The 22,395-nt window shown below is 40.3% G+C and overlaps 1 long non-coding RNA gene across 2 annotated transcripts in view; it reads right to left on the bottom strand.

Annotated features, from left to right (window-relative positions):
- LOC106504490 overlaps positions 1-22,395 on the bottom strand; it is a 517,287-nt gene that overhangs the window by 65,529 nt on the left and 429,363 nt on the right. For both annotated transcript variants that reach the window (XR_002345962.1, XR_001297976.2), the window contains one exon: positions 5,601-5,655. This is a non-coding gene — a long non-coding RNA (uncharacterized LOC106504490). The remainder of the gene's footprint in view (positions 1-5,600; positions 5,656-22,395) is intronic.

Here is a 22,395-nt window from a genome sequence, read left to right as displayed (position 1 = left end):
GAGTTGGTCATTTCTATTTATCAAAGTGTGTTATGGGGACGCAACTCCCATATCAGCCAACTTTGTGATTTTGTTCTTCCACAAACACTGAATGACACTCAAGGACTGAGCAGGCCAATAATTCTCTCCAACCCACTTACCCATCCATTCAACCTTTCTCTCTCCATCATACCTCCGTGAAAATTAAATTTTTATACAGATATAAACATATTCCAGTGAATGGATGATCTCTCAGGAACGTTTTCTGAAATCTTTTGTTAAAACTAGCCATAGGAATTGTGTAGAAAATTCTTTTAAAAAATACTAAAATATATTTTTGACAACAGAAACAACTTTGAAATGTCAATAAATAGCTTGGCAATGGAAACCTGTTGTGGGAAGAAATTTGATCATGAAGAATATAGAAGAAACAATTATCTTTGCACAGTAGAGGCAAAGATAATACAGGAGAGCTATTTCACTCTAGGTTCACGATTAAGAAGAGAAAGAGCTGTTTTAAGGTGGATTCCTGCCCAGCTCTTGGTAATGAAGGGCCCAGGGAAGAAGTAGTAAACAGTAAGTAAATGCATTAGGATTGCCCATCCTCTCTTTTCTGAGATAGATGACGCCACAAAACGAAAGGGCAGAGCTGTGCATGGCTTAGTCACTGACACCAACAATCCAACAAACTTCTCACCATTATCACCTCCGTTAAAGTCAGAGCACAGCAGAGGCCCCAGACCTGTTCCCAGTCCTCTTTACCTCTCCCCACATGAATTGGTGTTTGTAATGCCCATGCCTCTTTCGCAGTTTAATACATCTGCTTCCACAATCAGCATTATGCAACTATATTAATTCAATAGAAAATTGAATAAATGTGTATGCCTTTCTTTCTAGCTTCTGGGTAGACTTCCTTTACTAAACTAGTCAGTTACATCCATCCACATGTCCTAACCTACCTTGGAAAATATTCACAGAGCCAGTATGATTTCCACATCTTTAGGGATGATGAAAATGTATGTGGTTGGGGAGTTTGGAAAACTGGTTATTTTTATTTAAAGTTGTAATTCAAGTTTAAGATTACCTTACAGCTCTTTACACACAGGTCTGTGGTTTGAAGGTCAGTTCTTTGTTTCTGGGTCTGGGCTTTGTGCTCAACTGATATTTGTGGGAACACATTTAATAAATATGGATATCGTGGAAAAACATTTACCTAATTTAAGTAAATTTACCACATTGTATATGTCTTTCTATATCTTGGTATTTCCAGTCAACACTATATTTGTTTAAGCTGTAAATGTATTATTCCATTTATTTAAGATGGTAATGTGAGTACATATATGCCTGGTTTGTTTGTTTCAATTGAGTGCATTACTCCATCCATTATGAGAGGTATTCAAGTAACTTACAATTTTCCACAATTACAAACACTGCTCTGGGGACATATTTGCCATCATATCCCTGTGTCACAAGCAGGGGTTTCCCGAAAGTATATTTATCTTTCAATTTCCTGGTTTCTATTAAGGTTGAACATTTTATCCTACCATGATTGGCCATTCAGATTTCTTCTGTGAACAATATGTTCATGTTTTTTGCTTTTTTCTTTTTTTCTGATGTTTTTGTTCTTGCTTAATACCAGATATTCCACACGAAACTTGACTTTTAATTGTTAACTTGTGCTTTGTGTTACACATATTTTTGGCCAATGTGAGGCGTATCTTTCAACTTTTATTAATTTTTTTTTTTCTCTTTAGGACTGCACCTGTGGCATAAGAAGGTTCCCAGGCTAGGAGTCACCTCGGAGCTACAGCTGCCAGCCTACACCACATCCACAGCAATGCACCATCTGAGCCATGTCTGCAAACTACACCACAGCTCACAGCAACACCAGATCTTTAACCCACTGAGAGAGGCCAGGGATTGAACCCACAATGTCATGGCTCCCAGTCGGATTCATTTCTGCTGCGCCGCAATAGGAACACCGCATCACTCCTTTATTAGTGATCTTGTTATACTGAAGTTTATCATTTTAGTGAGTCACACGTATACTGATTTTTTTTTAATTTATAGTTTGTATGTCATATGCAAGATAGTGTTCTCTATACAAAAATTATGAACAGATTATTCTATGTTTTCTGAAAGTTTGAAAGTTTTAGTTTTCATAGTTTTACATATAATCCATTTCAAAATGTTTTTTTCTAGTCACTGTTCCCATGTGGATACCCAGTGGTCCTCATGCCATGTATAACATAGTCCATCATTTCTGTACTAAATTCCAATGTCATGTTGCAAGTTCACATATATCCATGAGTCTGCCCTTAGGATCTCTATTATGTATAAGCATTCCAATATTTTAGAATCAATTTGTCCAATCCAACCAAAAAAATATATTTTGGGGGGGATTTTAGCTGACATCTAATATACATCATAAACATCATAATATTATGTAATAATATTCAAAAATTTATACTGCCAAAACATCCCATTCGAGAACAGAGTAATTTCTCTTAATTTAGAATTTTTATTTTGTTAGATTCACTGCTACATAACTAATTTGTCTTTCTGGATGTACAGCATGGTTTTTGGTTTTTATATTATTATTTTTATGATCTTTTTAGGGCCACACCCACAGCATATGCAGGCTCCCAGGCTAGGGGCCACTGGCCTACAGCACAGCAATGCCAGATCTGAGCCTCGTCTTCAACCTCCACCACGGCTCACAGCAATGTTCAATCCTTAGCACACTAAGCGAGCCCAGGGCTCAAACCTCTGTCCTCGTGGATGCTAGTCAGATTTGTTTCAGCTGAGCCATGATGGGAACTCCATGTTTACTTGCTTTATACTATTAGTAAAAACAATTTAACCAAGTAAAGAAGTCCCTTTCCATCAATAGTAGACTAAAAATTTTTATCGTAGTATTGGATTTTATCTAATGATTTTTATATGTATTGAGGTTTTAATATATTTTCCTTAATCTAGCAATTCTAGACATTCTAATATCTCACCATATTTCCACCCCTGTGTTAAATTCCACTTGTTTGTAATACAATTTTTAATGCATTTCTGTATTTAGCTTTTTTAATATTTCATATGGAATCTTTACCTTTATATCTATTGATAAATTATTATATCTTTATCCATAAAATTGGTTTCACAAAATGAGTTGAATAGGAGCAGCTTCCCTTCTTATTTAGTTTCTGAATTATTGCAAATATAAGGATTATCTTTCTCTCTGCATCTTTGACAAACTTATCTGTAAGATCACCCCAGCCTGATTCTTTTAGGGATTGTATGGCTTATTTTCTCTTTCATCTTTTTTTAAATTGTTTTTCATTAGCCCCTTCTGGTTCTTTTGTTGTTGTTGTCGTGTTTATTCTTGATGTGACAAAGTTATTTGTATTGGCTGATTTTTTTTAACCTTTTAAATGTTTTTTTTCCAAAGATAAGAATTTAACCTTCAAATTTCACTCTAAATACTTTTATAGCTGCATTTACAAGTTTTGTTATATAAAACTATTCATGTTGCTTTCTAAATACTTCAGCGATTTCCTTTTTTTTTTTCCTCCTGCAACTCTTGAATTATTAAGAAGTGTGTTTTATGTTTTACATTATTAGTGTTTATGGTAGGCAGCCTGGAAGATGGCCTTCAGTGACCCCACCTCCTGGTATCTGTGCTTTCCTGCAATCACCTGTGAATGTGGCTGGAACTATGAACCCTCCTCTAGGACTCCTCTCTGATGAATTTATTATGGACGAAAATGATAGAATATGCCTTCCAGGATAGCTTGCAGTAAGACCCTCTCATGCTCTCTTGCTCCCTCACCCTGCAGGGTGCCATCCGCCATGTTATAATTTGCCCCTGGGTCAGGCCCACATGGCAAGGAACTGGGAGAGGTTTCAGGCCAGCAACCTGGAAGAAACTGAATTCTGCCAACAACCACAAGAATGAGATTGGAAGTGAAAAAGATGTGTTCCTGATTTAAAATGAATTACATAGCCATATCTGTCCTTTGTGTTAGTATTATATGCACATTAATAATTATATTGTCATAATTAAGTCCGTGTGTATAATTATATCATTACATCTTATACCAGCAAGAAAATGAGTTTAGATGATAGGTAAATCTTCATCAAACCCCTGCTTCACCACTTATTTAACCCATGAGCATTCATGCAAATAGTGCTACCTTTTCTGAAGGTTGTGTGATCAAGTAAACAACACAGTGAAAAGCCTGGCATATCACATAATAAACACAATTCTGGAAAATATTTTCTATTTGTTTATTTATTTATTGGCAATACTTGCAGCATAGTGCTGAAGTACAGACTAGTGATCCAAAGTGCAAGAAGGCTTATGGGAAGACCACATGTGTCAGATAAGCTTCCTTTAGGCAAGAGTACTGTGGGTCATGAGTGAAATGTTAATGAATAAACTATATATAAAATAAGATGTTTTAAACAGAAACACACATAAAAAAATGTGATGTATTGATTGACTGACTAAAATGTCAAGACCAGAGTCTGGCAGGAACCTAAGCCTCTGTTTTCTCTAGAAACAATGATTTCACATTCACCAAGTGTTCAGGGTGACTTTATAGAACATAACTACCCCAAATAATGAGAATCAACTGTATATATATAATATTAATTATATATAATCAACTGTAATTATATTAATGTTTTATTTTCTTTTATGTTAATAATATTTTTTAAATTCTCTGTAGTAAAATTTTTTTCAGACAGAAAGATTAATAATTTGTATGATTACTAGTACCACTGCATTGTCAGGAATATGAAACCTTGCTCTATGACAGTGTCCGTAATTTAAAATAAGGAATTCTCTATTGGTGCTGGAATATTTAAAGAACACCACCACCACCAAAAAGAGCACGGAGTTGATTAACTCAAAGAAAATAACTTGGGGAATAAAAGGAAGTGGTTGTGGGTATCAGGACCTGGAAACTTAGACCTTCAGTGCGGAACCACCTTTGATCTGCTGCTCAAACCTCTAGAAAGGGAGTCAGGCTGATTCTGTAAGTGGCAAGTGAAGCTGGGACCGGAAACAACTGCATTGCTAGAACAATGCTGAAGCAACAGGAAAGAGAGGGGAAAGATCTAGCCCCTCCTTCATTCTCCAGTCCTACCAACTCTCCCTGTCGTCAGCCTTTGGCAAGGCCTGCACAGGGGCTAACAGAGACAGCAGGCAGGGCCAAAGTGCACTCTCAGAGTCTGTGCCTTCATATCGCGGAGGCGGGCGGGGTGGAAGCTGGGAGACAAGATGTAAATGACTGTCAGGGCACTGGTCTCCTTTCTCTCAGTCTTCAGTGAATATATACCCAGGGAAACAATGGTTTTAGTTAGAATTCATTCAAGCAACACACTGGGAAAAGTAAGTTATACAGTTATATAGGCTCTGTTCTAGGTATTTTTAGCACTAATTGTCTCAAAAACAAAAATTAAAAAATTAAACAGACATTTTATGAAACATTGTGCGGGTCTAGTGATTACTTGTATAAAATGCCTAAAATATAATCTCTTCAGTCACTCAGAAATACAGTTTATTCATGTCTGATATGTATAATATTAGTTTAAAGATCACTAAGAAATAAAATGTATCTTACTTTTTCCTCTGTATGTCTCACACCAGCCTGTGGACAGAAACAGTGCAGATCTGACCTGAAACATGAGAAAGTCAGATAAGTATACATCATATTTCAGAGAATTTTAGTCATGAGTATACTCACTGAATTTTTAAAACTGTCTCCTACATATGGGCTTAACATCATTTTTATCAAAGAAAAAACCAAATAGTTTCTATCAGCTGAAACTGCCTGCAAGAGCTTTTGTTTTCAGAGGCTATAAAAATACAGTAAAAATAAGTGAATAAATTTGTTGCAAAAGCATATGATCTTTATTGGGATTTCATCACTGAGTAATTAAAAGATTGATTATGTTTTGTCAGCAGTTGAGACAAAGTTGGAATCTGAAGTCAATAGAGGATTTCATTTTTTCAATTCTACTGCTTACTTATCAGCTTTCATAGAGGAAATTTGCAAAATAATACTGAATACATCACTGGGCATCAGGTTCTTTGTGATTGGGATGCTGACTCTCCTCTTTTAAGTGTCCATAAATATCACCTTTCACTGGACCACAATAGAAGGGAGATGCAAATAACTAAAAGAGGAAATAACTGGACCGTGCCTTTTTATCCTATGAATTGATTTCCTACTCCTACTTATCACAATCCTATATAAGAATAGGAACCAGAGATATTAGCAGAAAAACAGAGGGAAAAAAACTCATTTGCTAGCCTCTTTAGCAATGCTGAGGTTCTCATTCATTTTTCTCAAGTATTAAACTAAAAAGGATAAAATATCATTACTTATAATCCCCTACCCTATCTCCCATCCCACCATAAAAACTCTTATAAACAAAGAGGATTCTCTCTCACTCTATCCCATCCTCTCTCTCTCTCTCTCTCTCTCTCTCTCTCTCTCTCTCTCTCTCTCACACACACACACACACAAAATGAGGCAAATTATGTTGCATTGAAGGTAATTCCATGCCCCCCAAGATCTTGTTGACAAAGGGGTTTTATCACAAAGACCTAAAAGGAGCAGTTAAAAAGAAATGAAGCTACTTTTTGCCAAAGGGGTGGGGTGTGCTTACCGAGCCCTTCTCTCTTTTTCATTTACAAATTAGATTTTTCTTTACTCTTGGAATCTGTAGAGCATATTGTATGCAAAGGGGCAGTTAGTTCTTGCCCCTTGTAATTACAACTTAATTAAATCTCTTTGCAGAAAGAAGAAATGCCAAGGCCAGAAAACATAAGTCTATCCTGGAGATGGAAGAGGGGAGTACATTTTTCAATGAAAAGATTTCCCATCACTGAGAGATGGAAAGACAAAGGAAGTCTTAGACCTTTGAAGGGTGAGGGGAATTTTCACGTCTGCCTTTGTCTCATGTTCTTATACTCCTGTCTTTCCCTCATTCTTGAAAAGGGCCATCCTAGGAACATAAAGTTAGGGATAAAGGAAGGAGAAAGTCCACTGGATGGGTTGGGGAGAGACCTACACCACTGGTTCCAAAAGCCATTTGTAGTTTATTTCTAGACATTTCAAGTGGATAGGCCTCCTCTAAGGTCTGCAGGAAGATGTTCTCTTTCTAGATCTGTGTCTCAAGGTATGATGTTGGGCTGTGCAGACCTGTTAATGCAAGGGATCGTACCACAGTAGCTGCTGGAAACCATTACATTGTTTCCTTGGCCCTTAAGGTACTTATTGCTATGGACATGCTTTCTGATGTTACTCTGGTTTCAGAGACAGAAGGCATGTGGTCTTTTAGCCTACAGAGCAAAAAGGAAACATGAGGTGCTAGTCCAATGATCCCATACCTTGCTCAGAGTCCAAGAGGGAGCACAATCCATGAGACAGGCTTCACAGTCCAGGGTGTGCTCTCTTTTAAATATGTAAGTGAATGGTATGTGGCCTCCAATTGGGCTCCTTCCCTAGGCACGTAAATGTTAGGGGTAGATTTGGGAAAGCCCTTCGTAACTCTTGGTTGGAACTGACAGCAATTAAATCTAAATTGCAATTAGTCACAGTTTTGGAATTTTTGGTAAATCCTAATTTAAAATCATATGTTTTTAGTAGTTGTCTAAGATGCATGTGCAAATGGTATATCAGTATCTGGATGAAAAACATATTTAAACTCTTGAGGGAGGCAACCTCAATTTAACTGGTCTCCAGTTGAGCTTCTTCAATAAACTCCAACACTGAGAAATGAAGTGCATTTTAGCCATGGTTGTGTTATATAATGATGATGAGAATAAGAATGTAATAATAGTATTATCATTTTAAAGCCACTACTTTTTCTTAAGCATTTATTAGCCTCAAGTTCTAAGGGACTTTACATGTGTTAATTCATTTAATCTTCACACTACCCTCTGATATCAAAATTATTCATCATTACTTTATAAAGGAGGAAACATATGCACAGAGAGATGGAGGAACTCACCCAATATCACACAACAAAGAATTGTGGAGTAAGGACTCAACTGCAGATAATTTAACTCCAGAACACAGGCTCTTAACAAGTATGCTGTTGAGTAAGAGTCTGAGGAGGTGAATGCTCCATGTAAAAACATCTGAGGAATTTTGAAATGTAGTTCAAAACATCACCTAAGTCATTCTATCAGGATTAGGTCAGGACTTTTATCTCATGAAAAAGAAAATTTAAGGAAATGAGAGGGTATGGTTTCATCAACAGGGGAAACAGAAAAATAGAGAATGTACTGGGGAATTGGGATCTCACTCTTATGAAGGAATAAAAAAAACCCCTGAGGCAAGCATGCTGTATTGTTTTTAACTAGAGACATCTTTGGAATAAAAAGTCTACAAACTGAAGTATAACATCAGAATCATTCCCACCCTGTTCTCAAGGATTGGGAAGCTAAGTTAAACCAGAAGGAGGTGGCTGAAAAAGCCAAGCCAACTTGAGAATGAGCTCTCTCCATTTTATATTCTCCTTGGCTCTTCAAAGGAGAGCAGTGATGAAATTCTAGGGCACTGAAGTCACACAGTCCCGCCTCCCCCCCACCCCCCACTCTGTCACAGATTCTCTGACATGACCTTGGTAAGTCACTTCAACTCTGTAGAATGGGGAAGGTCTTTACACCCAGCTCATGCTACTGTTTGATGATTAAATGAGTGAGACAATGCATACAAAGTGCTTGAGACAGTCTGGCACAGAGCAAGGATTCGGTAACCTTGGCCAAGACTCTGGGAGAGATGCTTGACTCTCTTTAATCTCTTTAATCCTCAGCCAGTCCTTTGGCTCGCCCTTCAACCTTTGCACATAGTCAACCCTCCCTCATGCCTTGCACTGTGACTGTGACCTTCCAAGCATCTCTGTGATGCCACAGCATCTCCAGCCTAGATTATTGCGATATCCTCCTAACTGGTCTCCTGTTTCTTCCCTTGTCCCTTTCAGACAATTCTCAGAGCAGTCAACACATTGTGTTACAATATTGAAACAGAGCATTCCACTCTACTGTCCCAAAATCTCCAGTAGTTTCCTGCTAACAAAGACTTACAGCATGCCCCATCCTTCATCACCCCTTTCTTGCTGGTTTCTACTCCTACAATTCCCAACCCTAAAAAAGATTCTCTCCTTGACCAAACTCCAGTCAAGCTGCTCTGAGCCTTTTCTCAACTAGGCCTCCACTTTGGCCTGCAAAGACTCAGACAAACACGAGTACCACTTCTACCAGCTCAAAAGCCACATGCCAAGGATGACCCTAACCCCTTAAAAGTGCCTGCCTGAGAAAGCTCAAGGCTGCCAGAAGACTTACTGTCTGTTCCAGCCAGCACCTAAGGATAGAGACTCTGTCTCCTTGACTCTACGGGAGGGTAGAAGCCTAACTTCCAGAAATGCCAGTTAGCCAGTTAGCAAACCCAGATGGATTTCATGTGGACCAAACTCTTTCCTCCTTTTTGTAGTTTTTCAGGTCCCTGACTCTACAGAGCCCCCACTTACCCCCTCCTTCCTCCCTCATTCTCCCTTTAAAACACCCAATCACTTGTGTGAAAATCAAAGTGGAATTCAATTCCCCTTTGGCTTCTGTTCCCTATTGCAATGGTATATTACCAATTTAAGTGTGTCCTTACCACTTTAGCTAGCATCCGACTTCCATTATCTCTGACACTTATAGCCCTTGGGTAACTCTGGACACTGGATGTTCTCTAACCTGCCAAGCACAAGTTCTGTCTTAAGGCCTTTTACTTCTCTGCCCACTGGAAGGTATCTGCTCGTCACAGCTGCATGCCTCCTGCCCTTCCCACATCAGGTTTTTTTTCAGATGTCAACCCCACAGGGAAGCATTACCTGACACCCCCGGAACTGCCTTTTCTCCTTTTTGCTTTATTATTCCCACCCTATCCCCCCATCAGCCTTCACCAGCTCTGGGGACACTGGATTTCGTTTATTTATCTCCCCTCACTAGAGGGCAGGCTCTAGGAGAACAAGGGTTTGTTCACCATGATATGCCCATTGCCTGGCACACAGTAGGCCCTTAATCAATGTTTGACAGATAAATAACAGATAGTAGCAAATACTACTTTTCTTTTTGATTTTTTGACTCAGTGAATTTTATTACTTTTATAGTTGTACAACGATCATCACAACCCAATTTTATAGCATTTCCATCTCAAACCCCCAGCGCATCCCACCACCTCCCAAATCCCCCCACTCCCCCAACTTGTCTCATTTGAGCAAATATCACTTTTCAACAACAGAAAATTTTTTTTAATGGTAATAAGTATAACTGGCCAGTAAAGCAAATCAGCCAAAATGGAATAAATCTGAAATGTGGGCATGAGCACAGAATATGCTAATGAGGAAGGCACGCCCATGGTCCTCGAGAAGCCACTTAAAGGAATACCCGAGGGGAGAAAAGGTTGAAAAGAACATCATCAATGTTTGCCTTAAGATAAAAATTAACCCTACGAGAGAGTAACTACATTGGGTTTCAGAGAATATTGTCTATTCTGACTTTCACTTTAACCATGTTTTTCAAAGCAGCCATTTGGAGAAACTGCTATTCTGCTGTATTTTCAGGGAGTCATTTTACTTTCCCCTTCAGTTCTTCAACGGAAGTCCCGGAAGACAATGGTCATCATGATGACTTCCAGATCAGTGAAAAAATTCTGTGAACTTGGTTACATTACTTCAGCAAAGTACTAAGTAACTATCTCAGAGGTCAGGGGTTATTTATTATTCCTTCAATGTGAGTTATTACATTGGGGGGCTCAGCACAGGTGAACAACCCTCAAAAGAAAGTGTCAGCCTTCCCCAATGAAACAAGTAGCATCCGTCCACGCGGACACCAGGAAGGCAGATGACCTTGACAGTGAAAACAAGCGCTCCTGTCCTAGGGAAGGTATTTCCCTGTAAAACTTGGAGATGAAATCAGAAGCCAGGGTAACTGAGGGTCAATCTAATAGCACCTCTATTTTCTTATTCCAATCTTATTCATTCCAGAAATTTCTATTTCTCAAAGGAACAAAATCCCCCTTAGGTCTGGGGGTCTGGACTGTCTCTCTGGCCACAGAGGTTGGTGACGCACCCAGTGCACACACCCACAGTGCACTCACACCTCTGGGATTACAATTCCCTTCCCCACCATGGCCCAGATGCACCACACCACCTTTCAAATGTACAGAGGTGTCATCAGGCATAATGAGGAGCCATCTGAATAATGACACCAGTTGCAAGGTGTAAATGAGACAGCTGCCGGCCCCCATCCCACAATGCAGAAGTTGAGGCACAACAGTCTTTTGAAGCTGCAGAGTCTGTGCCATCATCAACCCCAGTATTGCGGGTAAGAGAGCTCCCCTTTACCTGCCAGGTGGCCCCTGACCTCTCACCTGTTACCCAGGCCCATTCTAAACAACTAAATCCTAGTCCATAAATTCCCTATCAGGGAAGACCCATCCCTTTGAGGTCCAAAGATGGAATCCCAGTCCCTCTAACTGTCAGCAGTGCATCCTTCCTCTGGAAGGCAGAGCACCTGGGCTCTCCAGCCTGGGTCAGGTGCAGCTTATCTTCTCTCATCAGGGCTGTGATTACCGTGGCTTCCTGGGCTTCAGAGCCAGAGCACCAAGGCTGCACAATATCCCAGTTCTCACTCTCCAGGCGCCAAGCTATTTATAACTGCAGGATGCCAGGTTTGCGCTGAGCACTGTGACACTTACAGAAAGTTGCACTGCAATTTTAGCAATCTCTAACGGAGACACCAGCAGACACAGATCGTCCTCACGGGGCGGGGGAGGAAAAGCACTCAGGAAAAGAAAGGCTGTAATTTGGGTTAGTGTGTTTTATTTATTTTTTTATTTTTTAGCTGGGATTCCATTTAGAAATTTTAAAGGGACTCTTTTTCTCAGCACCCCTCACCCTCAGCTATCTTGATTAGTGGCTCTGCGTATGCTGGTCAGATCTGGGGATTAATGATGGCTAATTTGCCTGAGGTTTGTACAGCCCAGGCAGCAGACTCTGCACAACCAGCTTTTGCTGCCATATGGGCAGAAGCAGCTGTTTCAATTACTTTCAGTGCCCAGATGTGTCAGACGAGCCACCAGCCCTCTGCGGGGTACATCAGCCGCTCGGCAGCTAATTGCTTCAATCACTGTGGAAGTGCTGTGCCGGGTACTGTGAAAGGGGGTTTTGGGGACAGCCAAGTGCCAGCTGTCATCACAGCTCACAGGGCCAGCAAGCGGAGAGGCTGTGACTAGACTTAAGCTTCCCCTGTCTGGCCATGGTATGGGTTGGCTGTGTCTTTGACAAGTGCCTGCCACAGCAGCTGTAGACAGAGGCAGGTAACATACTATGGAATTTGGTGCATCTCCTTCCCATAGACCACATAGGCTAGGAGCACATGGGATGTGGGGCTATGCTCTGTGGATACCAAAGAAATCAACACTTACGTGATTTCATTTAACATGCAATTCAGGTTGGTTACTTGAATCTGCAGCTTCAAGGCACATTTCTAAAGGTTAGCATCCTGGTTCTGGCACCCAGATAGTGATCAATGAATCGATATGTGTGTTATGCTTTCTAGTGTGTTATGCTATCAGACAGAGGCAAGAGGGGAAGGGAAATGAAAGGTCAGCTTCCACCCAGTCCCCTGCATGCTCCTTGGATCTGGGAAAAGAAATCAGAAACAAATGTCAGGCAAAGATGTATCCTCCCATTGTTCAGAGTAGGAGTGATGTGGAAAAAAACCTGGGATAAATAGGAAGCTGTTATCACTGTAATAATACATCTATTTAGGAAAAGAATAAACATTTGTTTTGTGCTAATTCTATGGTAATCAGGGTGATTGTACTGTACTTAGCTACTGGTGTTGCCATGGTTATTTCAAGCAGATTGTGGTTATTAATGGCCTAGAATAATCCAGAGTGTTCAATTCGACACCCTTCATCAGCAACATGAGTATTAACTTCACGGCTACATCCCAATGATTTTGGAGCCCAAAATAAATTTGCTTTTTCTCAGCTTTGTATTATGTGGCATCTAAGCTGTATGATGAAGTAGTTTTTTCCATTTCTTCACATTGCTTCTCTTCAGAAACACATTTTTTTCTTTTTTTAACCACAGGTCTATAGTGTAATAAACAGAACTCAGCATTTTTCAAATTGATCTATTGATGAATATATATTAATGCAAATAGCAACTTAGCAAAAATAATGTATTGAGGGAACAGGTGTGTAATCTGTGTTGTGGAGCCATTCTTAAGTAGCCAGACCTCAGAGCCTGTGAACTGCCCATCACGGGCAGAGCAAACCAGCATTTAAAACAAAATTTATAATTCAGAGTTGAGTTATCCTTGTTTCTATCACACAATCAATCACTGATTCTCACTCTCCAGCCAAACACTCAAAGAAAGTCACAACATACTACTTTGGTTGTTGTTATTGGTGGTGGTTGGTGGTGTTATGTTCCTGTGTGTTTAAGATGATACCATTAAGAACTAGGTTTCTTGGCATCACTGTTGTGGCTTGGTGTTTAAGAACCTGACATAGTGTCCATGAGGATGCGAGCTGGATCCTTGGCCTAATAAGTAGATTAAGGATTCAGCAATGCCACAAAATGCAACTGCTTCACAGGTTGCAGATGTGGCTCAGATCCAGTGTTGCCATGGCTGTGGAATAGGCCTCAGCTACAGTTCCAACTGGACCCCTAGCCTGGGAACTTCAATATGCCTGCCACAGGCATTGAAATAAATAAATAAATAAATAAATAAATAAATAAATAAATAAATAAATATAAAAAACACCAGGTTTCTTAAGAAAACTATAACAGAACTCTTAGACAATGAATATAAATGAGCATTGATCAAAATTTTTGTGACCATGAGGACCAGAGGAGTTTTAGCATCTCTTTCTACGATCAGGAAGATGGCATGTGTTTCAGTTATCTATTGCTGCACAACAAAAATCTTTGCGACTCAGTGGCATAAACCCAGAATGCCTTCCCATTTCTCATGCTTCTGGGGTCGTGCTGCACAGTCCTGCTCCTTGTACCATTCATAAGGACTCCTCAGGAGGTGGCAGTCACCACCTAGATGCTGGGTTGGGCTGTAAGGTCTTTAAGCAGGCCTCCCACCTGGACTTTTGTCTCACTTTGGGTGGGACTGGGCTCTCCTGCCCACAGTATCTCCCTCTTGATGGTAGCTCTTCCCAGGGCCTCTCCATAGCGCCTCTTTCTGGCAGGAGAGCCCAAGAATCCTTGTTGACAACTTAAAACCAAAATCAGAATCTTTTGGAGTTCCCATCGTGGCACAATGGTTAACGAATACAACTAGGAACCATGAGGTTTCGGGTTCGATCCCTGGCCTTGCTCAGTGGGTTAAGGATCCAGCGTTGCTATGAGCTGTGGTGTAGATTGCAGACGTGGCTCGGATCCCTCGTTGCTGTGGCTCTGGCATAGCCAGTGGCTACAGCTCCAATTCAACCCCTAGCCTGGGAACTCCATATGCCACAGGAGCAGCCCTAGAAAAGGCAAAAAGACCAAAAAAAAAAAAAAAAAAGAATCTTTTAAACTTAAGGTCTAAGTCTGGAGCTGTCTTAGGCCATGCAGTCACAGAAAGTCTGAGGGCCCGTCCAGGTTCAAGTTTGAAGAGGACACTTCAGCTCTTTATAGGAGGATGGCCTGCATGGACAGCAAGGGGGCCAGGAGAAGACTATGGCACCTACTTTGAAGACCCCCAGTGTGTATATGTTCTGAGTGAGGGTAGGCAGGGGGGATGAAGAGATTCTATTTGAAATTAGTAAATAAATAAGATTGTCCTAATATTATTTTCATGCATTTTTTAAAAAAGTAGAACAAATGAAAATAAATAAATAAATAAATAAAAAGACAAAAACAAAACCCCTTTTAATTCATAGATTTCAGGCAAGAGATAATGGGCTCCAGGATACATATTTACAAATATCCTCTTATTTACACTTCCTGAGGCAGGAGATAGGTGGGATCTGGGACAACCATTTACAACCAGCCATCTATCTATGCTTCAAGATAGAAATAACAGGCACAAGGCAAATAACTGGTGCTTGTCTTCTGTGAACTTTTTAAACAATGGTAATGACAGGATCAAAAGAGAGGCTGAGCCCTGCTTGGACAAAAGACCAAGAGGTTGCATATCCCCATCTTCAGGGTCAGGGAGACCCCAACCCCACGTGTGCAGAGAGACCCCAGATGGGTTAGAAAGGGGGGCTGCCAGGCCATAATAAGTCTAGATCACCTTCCACCAAGCTCTGCTTTAGAATCCATCTTGGCCAAAAAGATAGGCCCACAGAGTGGGGGAGGGCCCTGAGTCTGGTCGGGTGTGAAAGATAAAACAAGATAATTGGACAAAGGAAGACAAAGACCTGGAAGAAGTGGCCTATAAAATATCTTATATCTCTTCTCTGGTGTGCTCCTCAGTCAGGGGGCCACCCACACCCTCACTCCTTTGGGTGTGTGTTACTGCTTTACTTCTGCCTTAGATAAATAACTACTTCTGTGTGTGCTCTCTCACATGTTGTATTGTGTTTCTAACAATAAATTTTTTTTTTGTCTTTTTGCCTTTTCTGGGGCCGCTCCTGTGGGATATAGAGGTTCCCAGGCTAGGGGTCAAATCGGAGCTGTAGCCACTGGCCTACACCAGAGCCACAGCAACGCGGGATCCGAGCCACGTCTGCGACCTGTACCACAGCTCACGGCAACGCCGGATCCTTAACCCAATGAGCAAGGCCAGGGATCGAACCTACAACCTCATGGTTCCTAGTCGGATTCGTTAACCACTGAGCCACGATGGGAACTCCTCTAATAATAATTTTTATACCTGCTTTTACAATGTTTGTCTCCTTGACAAATTGTTGTCTCCTTGAAACATTCTTTCTTTCAACAGGGGCAAGAATCAGGGCAAATCTACTTTTGGCCTCTAGCTGGTTTATTGACTAGGATTCCTGGTCTTGACTCAGGCTGCCCAGGTTCGATTCCAGAACAGAGAATTAAGATTTTGCTTCAAGCCATCACTCGCTGCTCTCTCACTGAAATCAGCATTATCCTTTGTTTTGTTAGAATATTAAAAAACAAAAACCAAAAAAACCTAAAAAGCAGAGATTTCTTTCTTTTTAAATTTCTCTTCAGGAATTGGAAAGGGGCATGATTTGAATATTTCTCATGTCTTTTGTCTGCTTTTGACCAGTATGAATGGAAAAGCATGATTTTCTCTATAAGAGATGCCCTGACTTATCCTTCATAGGTGACTAGAGGGAGAGATTCTCCTCTCCATGTTCTCATTCATGTCTGCTCGGTCCTTAGCTGAGGTGAACCTGTATCAGGGCTCTGGCTGCTTCTTCCTTGAGAAAAGCCAGCATTCTCCTGGGAAAATACTATGTCCTTCTGACTGGGGACTAAGCTATGGATAAGGATTGACCCATTATCAAAGCCACAGGCATCAAGCAGTGTCTGCAATCATTTATGTCAGTCTTACTCTGAGAAATTGTCCCCTTCACCACAGCAGGGAAAAACATAACTGGAAATGTCACCAAACTTGGAACTGATTCAATGAAACTTTTAAACCAACAAGTAACCATCCTGCACATTTAGTGGGACTTAATCCAAGGTTACAAATTAGAATCATCTGGGAACAAACAAAAAGCCAATTGCTGTGAAGAACCTACTGTATAAAACAGGGTAATCTATTCAATACTGTGTAATAACCTACTTGAGAAAAGAGTATGAAAAAGAAAGGATATATGTATATGTATAACTGATTCACTTTGCTGTACACATGAAACCAACACAACTTTCTAAATCAGCTATATGCCAATAAAATTTATTAAAGAAAGAAAAGCCAATGGCTGGGGACCCATCCCAAGCTAATTAAATTAGACTCCCCAGGGGATGGCACCCAATATCGATAATATTTAAAGAAGTTAGAGGAGGAGTTCCCATCATGGCGCAGTGGAAATGAATCCGACTAGGAACCATGAGGTTGTGGGTTCAATCCCTGGCCTTGCTCAGTGGGTTAAGGATCCGGCATTGGTGTGAGCTGTGGTGTAGGTTGCAGATGCAGCTTGGATCCTGCATTGCTGTGGCTCTGGCTTAGGCTGGCAGCTGTAGCTCCAATTGGGCCCTAGCCTGGGAACCTCCATATGCCATCGATGTGGCCCTAAAAAGCAAAAAAAAAAAAAAAAAAAAAAGTTAGAGGAAAGAATAATAAAGTTGTCCATCATTTTAACTTTGAAGAAAAATAAACTTTTATTTTAGATAGATTTGTGTTCAAATATCAGCATTCTCTTTCAACATTTTAATGATAATAGATAACATTTGTTAATTGCCAACTCTGTGGGAGGCACTGTACTGAGTTCTTTATACACATTGCTACTACTTAATCTACACCACTATGAGTTAAATACTACTACTCAGTTTTCTAGGTGAAGAAACTGTAGCCATGAAAGTTTGGGTAAAATGCCCACTGTCACTTACCAAATAAGCAGGGTCTCAGGCATGGCACAGTGCTTACTCCACAGTACATACTTATTTTTTAAGAAAATTGAATGCAGTCAGGTGGTTATACAGTAATAGTAAGGAGATCCTGTGTACTCTTCACCCACTTTTCCTGATGGTAAGTTTTTCTGTATTATGCAAAATATCATGGCCAGGAAATTGATATTGAAAAACAACTTACCATACTGAGATTTCACTAGTTTTTACATACATTCATTTGTGTGTGTATTTTAGCTTGGTGAAATATCAACTCTGGTGAGGTTACCTAAGACTACTATCAAGATACAGAATTGTTCTTTAACCAGGATCCCTTATGAAGCCTTATTTTTTTTTCTTTTTCTTTTTAAGGCCATACCTCCAGCACATGGAAGTTCCCTAGGCTAAGGGCTGAATCAGAGCTGCAGCTGCTGGCCCACGCCTCAGCCACAGCAACATTAGACCTGAGCCACATCTGTGACCCACACTGCAGCTTGTAGCAATGCCTGATCCTTAATCCACTGAGCAAGGCCAGGGATCAAATCTGCATCCTCCATAGAGAGAGTGTTGGGATCTTAACCCTCTGAGACACTATAGAAACTCCCCTTATGCTGCCTTTTATGGAAATCACCTCCCTCTCTCTCCCTGCTTCCTAAACTCTGACAACCATAGCCACTAATCTCTTTCCATATCCCTAATTGTTGTCTTCTCAAAAATGTTATACAAATGGAATTATGCAGTATGTAACCTTTTGAGACTGGCTGTTTTCATTAAGAATAATTCCTTTGCAATTCACCTAGGTTGTTTCATTTTTATGGCTCAGTAGTACTCCATGGTCTGGATATTCCAACTTGTTCAATCATTCACAGTTGAAGAAGATTTGAGGTGTTTGCAGGTTTGGGCTAGTATGAATCAGGCTGCTATGAGCAGTCACACACAAGTTTTTGTGTGATATAAGTTCTCCTTTTCTGGGATAAAAAATCAACAAACTCTTTCCCAGAATGACTGAACCATTTTACAGTCCCAATATATGAGTTGTGCAGTTTCTTCACACTTTTGCCAGTATTTGGTGTTACCATTTTTTTTTTTTTTTTTGGTGTTAGTTCTTCTGACAGTGTGTTATATCATCTTATCATAGCTTGAATTTACATTTCCCTCATGGCTAATGATGCCAAATATTTTTTGCTGGTATTGTTTTCCATATGCATATCTGAATTATCTATCCATGTTTTTATTCATTTTCCACTTGGATTGTTTGTTTTAATAGCTTAATTTTGAGAGTTCTTTTTGATTCTCAATATAAGTACCCTGTTGGACATGTGATTTAGAAATATTTTCTCCCAATTTGTGGCTTGTCTTTTCATCCTTTTCCCAGGGTCTTTCATAGAGAAGAAACTTTCAATATCAATGAGTACAAATTGTCAACACCTCCTTTTATGTCTTGTGCTTTTAGTGTCAGTGCTAGACAAGGACTTTAAGGCAGAACATTAATCAGACTAGTCAGATTTTCCAGTCCTCAGATTATTTGTCTTTAGGTTTTGGATAACACAATCTAGGTTACAGGGTGAGAGTAAGATTAAATGAAATAAACAGCTGTACATGATGATATGGTGCTTGGCATGTTTCATGTGGTAAGTAGCTGGTAGTTGTTTTTGTTAAGATTTATTCTTGGAATTCCCATCGTGGCTCAGTGGTTAACGAATCTGACTAGGAACCATGAAGTTGCGGGTTCGATCTCTGGCCTTGCTCAGTGGGTTAAGGATCCGGCGTTGCTGTGAGCTGTGGCATACGTTGCAGATGTGGCTCGGAGCCTGCGTTGCTGTAGCTCTGCGCAGGCTGGCGGCTACAGCTCTGATTAGACCCCTAGCCTGGGAACCTCCATATATCACAGGAGCAGCCCTAGAAAAGGCAAAAAGACAAAAAAAAAGAAAAAGAATTATTCTGTGACAGAACATGTCAGAGCAGAGCTCGTGTCATTCTGTTCACCTCATATCCTCATGCATTTTGTTTGTAGTATGAAGCTCTTCTGTCAATTTATTTGAGCCTCAGGACAAACTTTGGTAATCTTACTTATTATATATGAGGGCCCTGAGACACAGAGTATCAGAGGGATTTGACCAGGTTCCCTCAAATAAATGGGCACAGATGCTGGGCCACAAGTTCCTCGACCAGAAGCTAACATTATCATTGCTGTACTCCCTCTTTTATTTTCTTTAGAATTAAATTGTTAACTGCATTTTAACAGTCATTTTCCGAATAAAGAATGTCTCAATTTCAAAGAGTAGGTAATAGAATATCATCTTTCTCTCTGAATACCAGGAACTAACGTATCCTGTGTTAAACATCTGACAACTTTCACCTCTAGGATAGATTTCCTGATTTCTTTTTCAATTTTAAAAATCCTAGGGAAAGACTCCTTTTGTCTGGCTTATTTGTGCAGCTTAATTGAACACTTTCCCCTGGAGCAGTTTACCATCTCAGAAGAGCAATGTCCTATATATGCACAATGAAAAACATGGCAGTAGAATGGGGGGGACGTATAGGTCCAGAAGAAAAGAGATAATGTACCTGAAGAAGATGAGAATGTAAATAGACTAATTAATCAGGTGATTAAGTGAAGTTAAGATATTTTTACTACAGTCCACCCCTTGCGTTCCAGTAGATATGCATCCTCTTCTCATATATAGAATATTATTTATAATGTCTGGGCTGCTCTAGCATGATTTCAGTATAACATGCAAGAGGATTTTTCCCTTCTTTGCAAGTATTGGATAATTTTTCTTAATATTATGTACTACCACAAAAGCATTTATCTCCAGCCCTTCCAAATAAGAATGATCTAAATGCAAAATAGCTAGCTCATCCAGAGACAATTTCCTAGGCCCACTCTTTCCTCTCAGAGCTATTTCTATTCTTGTACAGTTTAATTTTAGTCAATCAACATAGCTCCTAATATATCTGAAACAAATGATCTCAATTTTAAAATTACCAAGCCCAGAATATTTGATATACAATGAAGGAAAAATCAGATGCCACTTCAAGTAAAACTCTCACTTAGCAAAAGAGAAAAATGGAAACAGCGAATTGTGTTCACTGGTATACTCTATGCCATTTCTTTCCCATAAAGAATGTAAAAAGAAAAGATATGGTCAAAAAAGCCTCTGGAGGTCCATTAGTTGATTTAGTTTCTTCAATGTGAAATGAATTCTCTGCTCAATCAACCTGGCTTCCCCACCTTTGTCCATTGAGGTATTTTCCTCCCTCAATGTCTTTTTTTTTTTTTTTTTGTCTTTTTGCTATTTATTGGGCTGCTCCCGCAGTATATGGAGGTTCCCAGGCTAGGGGTCGAATCAGAGCTGCAGCTGCCGGCCTACGCCAGAGCCACAGCAACGCGGGATCCGAGCCGTGTCTGCAACCTACACCACAGCTCATAGCAACGCTGGATCCTCAACCCACTGAGCAAGGACAGGAACCGAACCTGCAACCTCATGGTTCCTAGTTGGATTCGTTAACCACTGTGCCACGATGGGAACTCCTCAATGTCTTTTAAAGCAGGTACAAAAGGAGAGTAGAGAGAATCCTCCTGTAAGGGATGTACTCTCCCAACATTGCACTTACAGTGGTCTGGCTACATGTGTCTGGAATAGACTTAAAGAATGGTACCCCAGGAGCTCCCCTAGTGGCTCAGCAGGTTGAGAACCCGACACAGTGTCTGCAAGGATGCGGCCTCAATTCCTGGCCTCACTCAGTAGGTTAAAGATGTGCTGTAGGTCACAGATGCCGCTTGGGTCCCAGCATTGCTGTGGCTGTGGCATAGGCTGACAGCTGCAGTTCTAATAATACCACTAGCACAGGAACTTCCATATGCCACACATGTAGCCTTAAAAATAATAATAAAATGCCATCCCAGACCGCAAGCATCTGAATTCATGAAGCTTAAAAATTATGAAAATATAGATTAATTGGCTTAACACACACCTACTAAATTTCTAGGTGCAGTGCTTAGCTATTGACCTTTTAACATGATCCCTGGTCATTATGACATGGAGTAAAATTTGAGTGCTTCGACTACCAGGATTAATCATTCAAAGTCCTTCTGATTAAAACATTCTTCTGTGTATTAATTTGAAAATGATGACCTTTCTAAGCTTTCTAATGGTCACCATTTATGTATGGCTTCACCATGCTTTTTGAATCTGGATTTCACACTTCAGGTTCATTTTCTTAGTCCCAGACATGGATACTCTGCTTTAGGGTATAATCAAGAAAAAATAATCCAGGAGTTCCTATCAAGGCTCAGCAGAAATGAATCTGGCTAGTATCCATAAGGATGCAGGTTCACTCCCTGGCTTCCCTCAATGGGTTAAGGATCCCGTGCTGCTGTGAGCTGTGGTGTAGATTGCAGGGGTGGCTCAGATCTGGCTTTGCTGTGGCTCTAGCATGGGCCAGTGGCAGCCACTGCAATTCAACGCTAGCCTTGGAACCTCCATATGCCATGGGTGTGGCCCTAAAAAAAAGAGAAAAGAAAAAAATAATCCAGGCTACACAGAAGAGAGCTGATCCAGACTGATGAGAATCCTCAGCAATTTCTGTAAGGAAGGGGGTAATTGGGAATAGGTACTTGTATGAACAAAGTGATTCTGATTTTCTGTGATTCTCCTGGTTCTTCTGGAATATCCCTATTCAAAATGAGAGATTCCAGGGTTCCAAATCAGTGCTCTAGCATTAGGGAAGGGCAAAAATCTGTTGATCTTTTATGAAGATAATAAACTACATGCAGGAAGTGCTTCACTTCTTACAAATATTGTGTCTTGACTACAAAAAAAGTAAAAGCCTAATACTTGCAAATAAAGCAAACAAAAGTGATCGAATGATCTTTAT

The sequence above is a fragment of the Sus scrofa genome, chromosome 7, assembly GCF_000003025.6.
Source record: "Sus scrofa isolate TJ Tabasco breed Duroc chromosome 7, Sscrofa11.1, whole genome shotgun sequence".
Taxonomy (NCBI): domain Eukaryota; kingdom Metazoa; phylum Chordata; class Mammalia; order Artiodactyla; family Suidae; genus Sus; species Sus scrofa.
The sequence above is the reverse complement of the archived record's forward strand: the minus strand, read 5'-3'. Positions and strand labels throughout refer to the sequence as shown.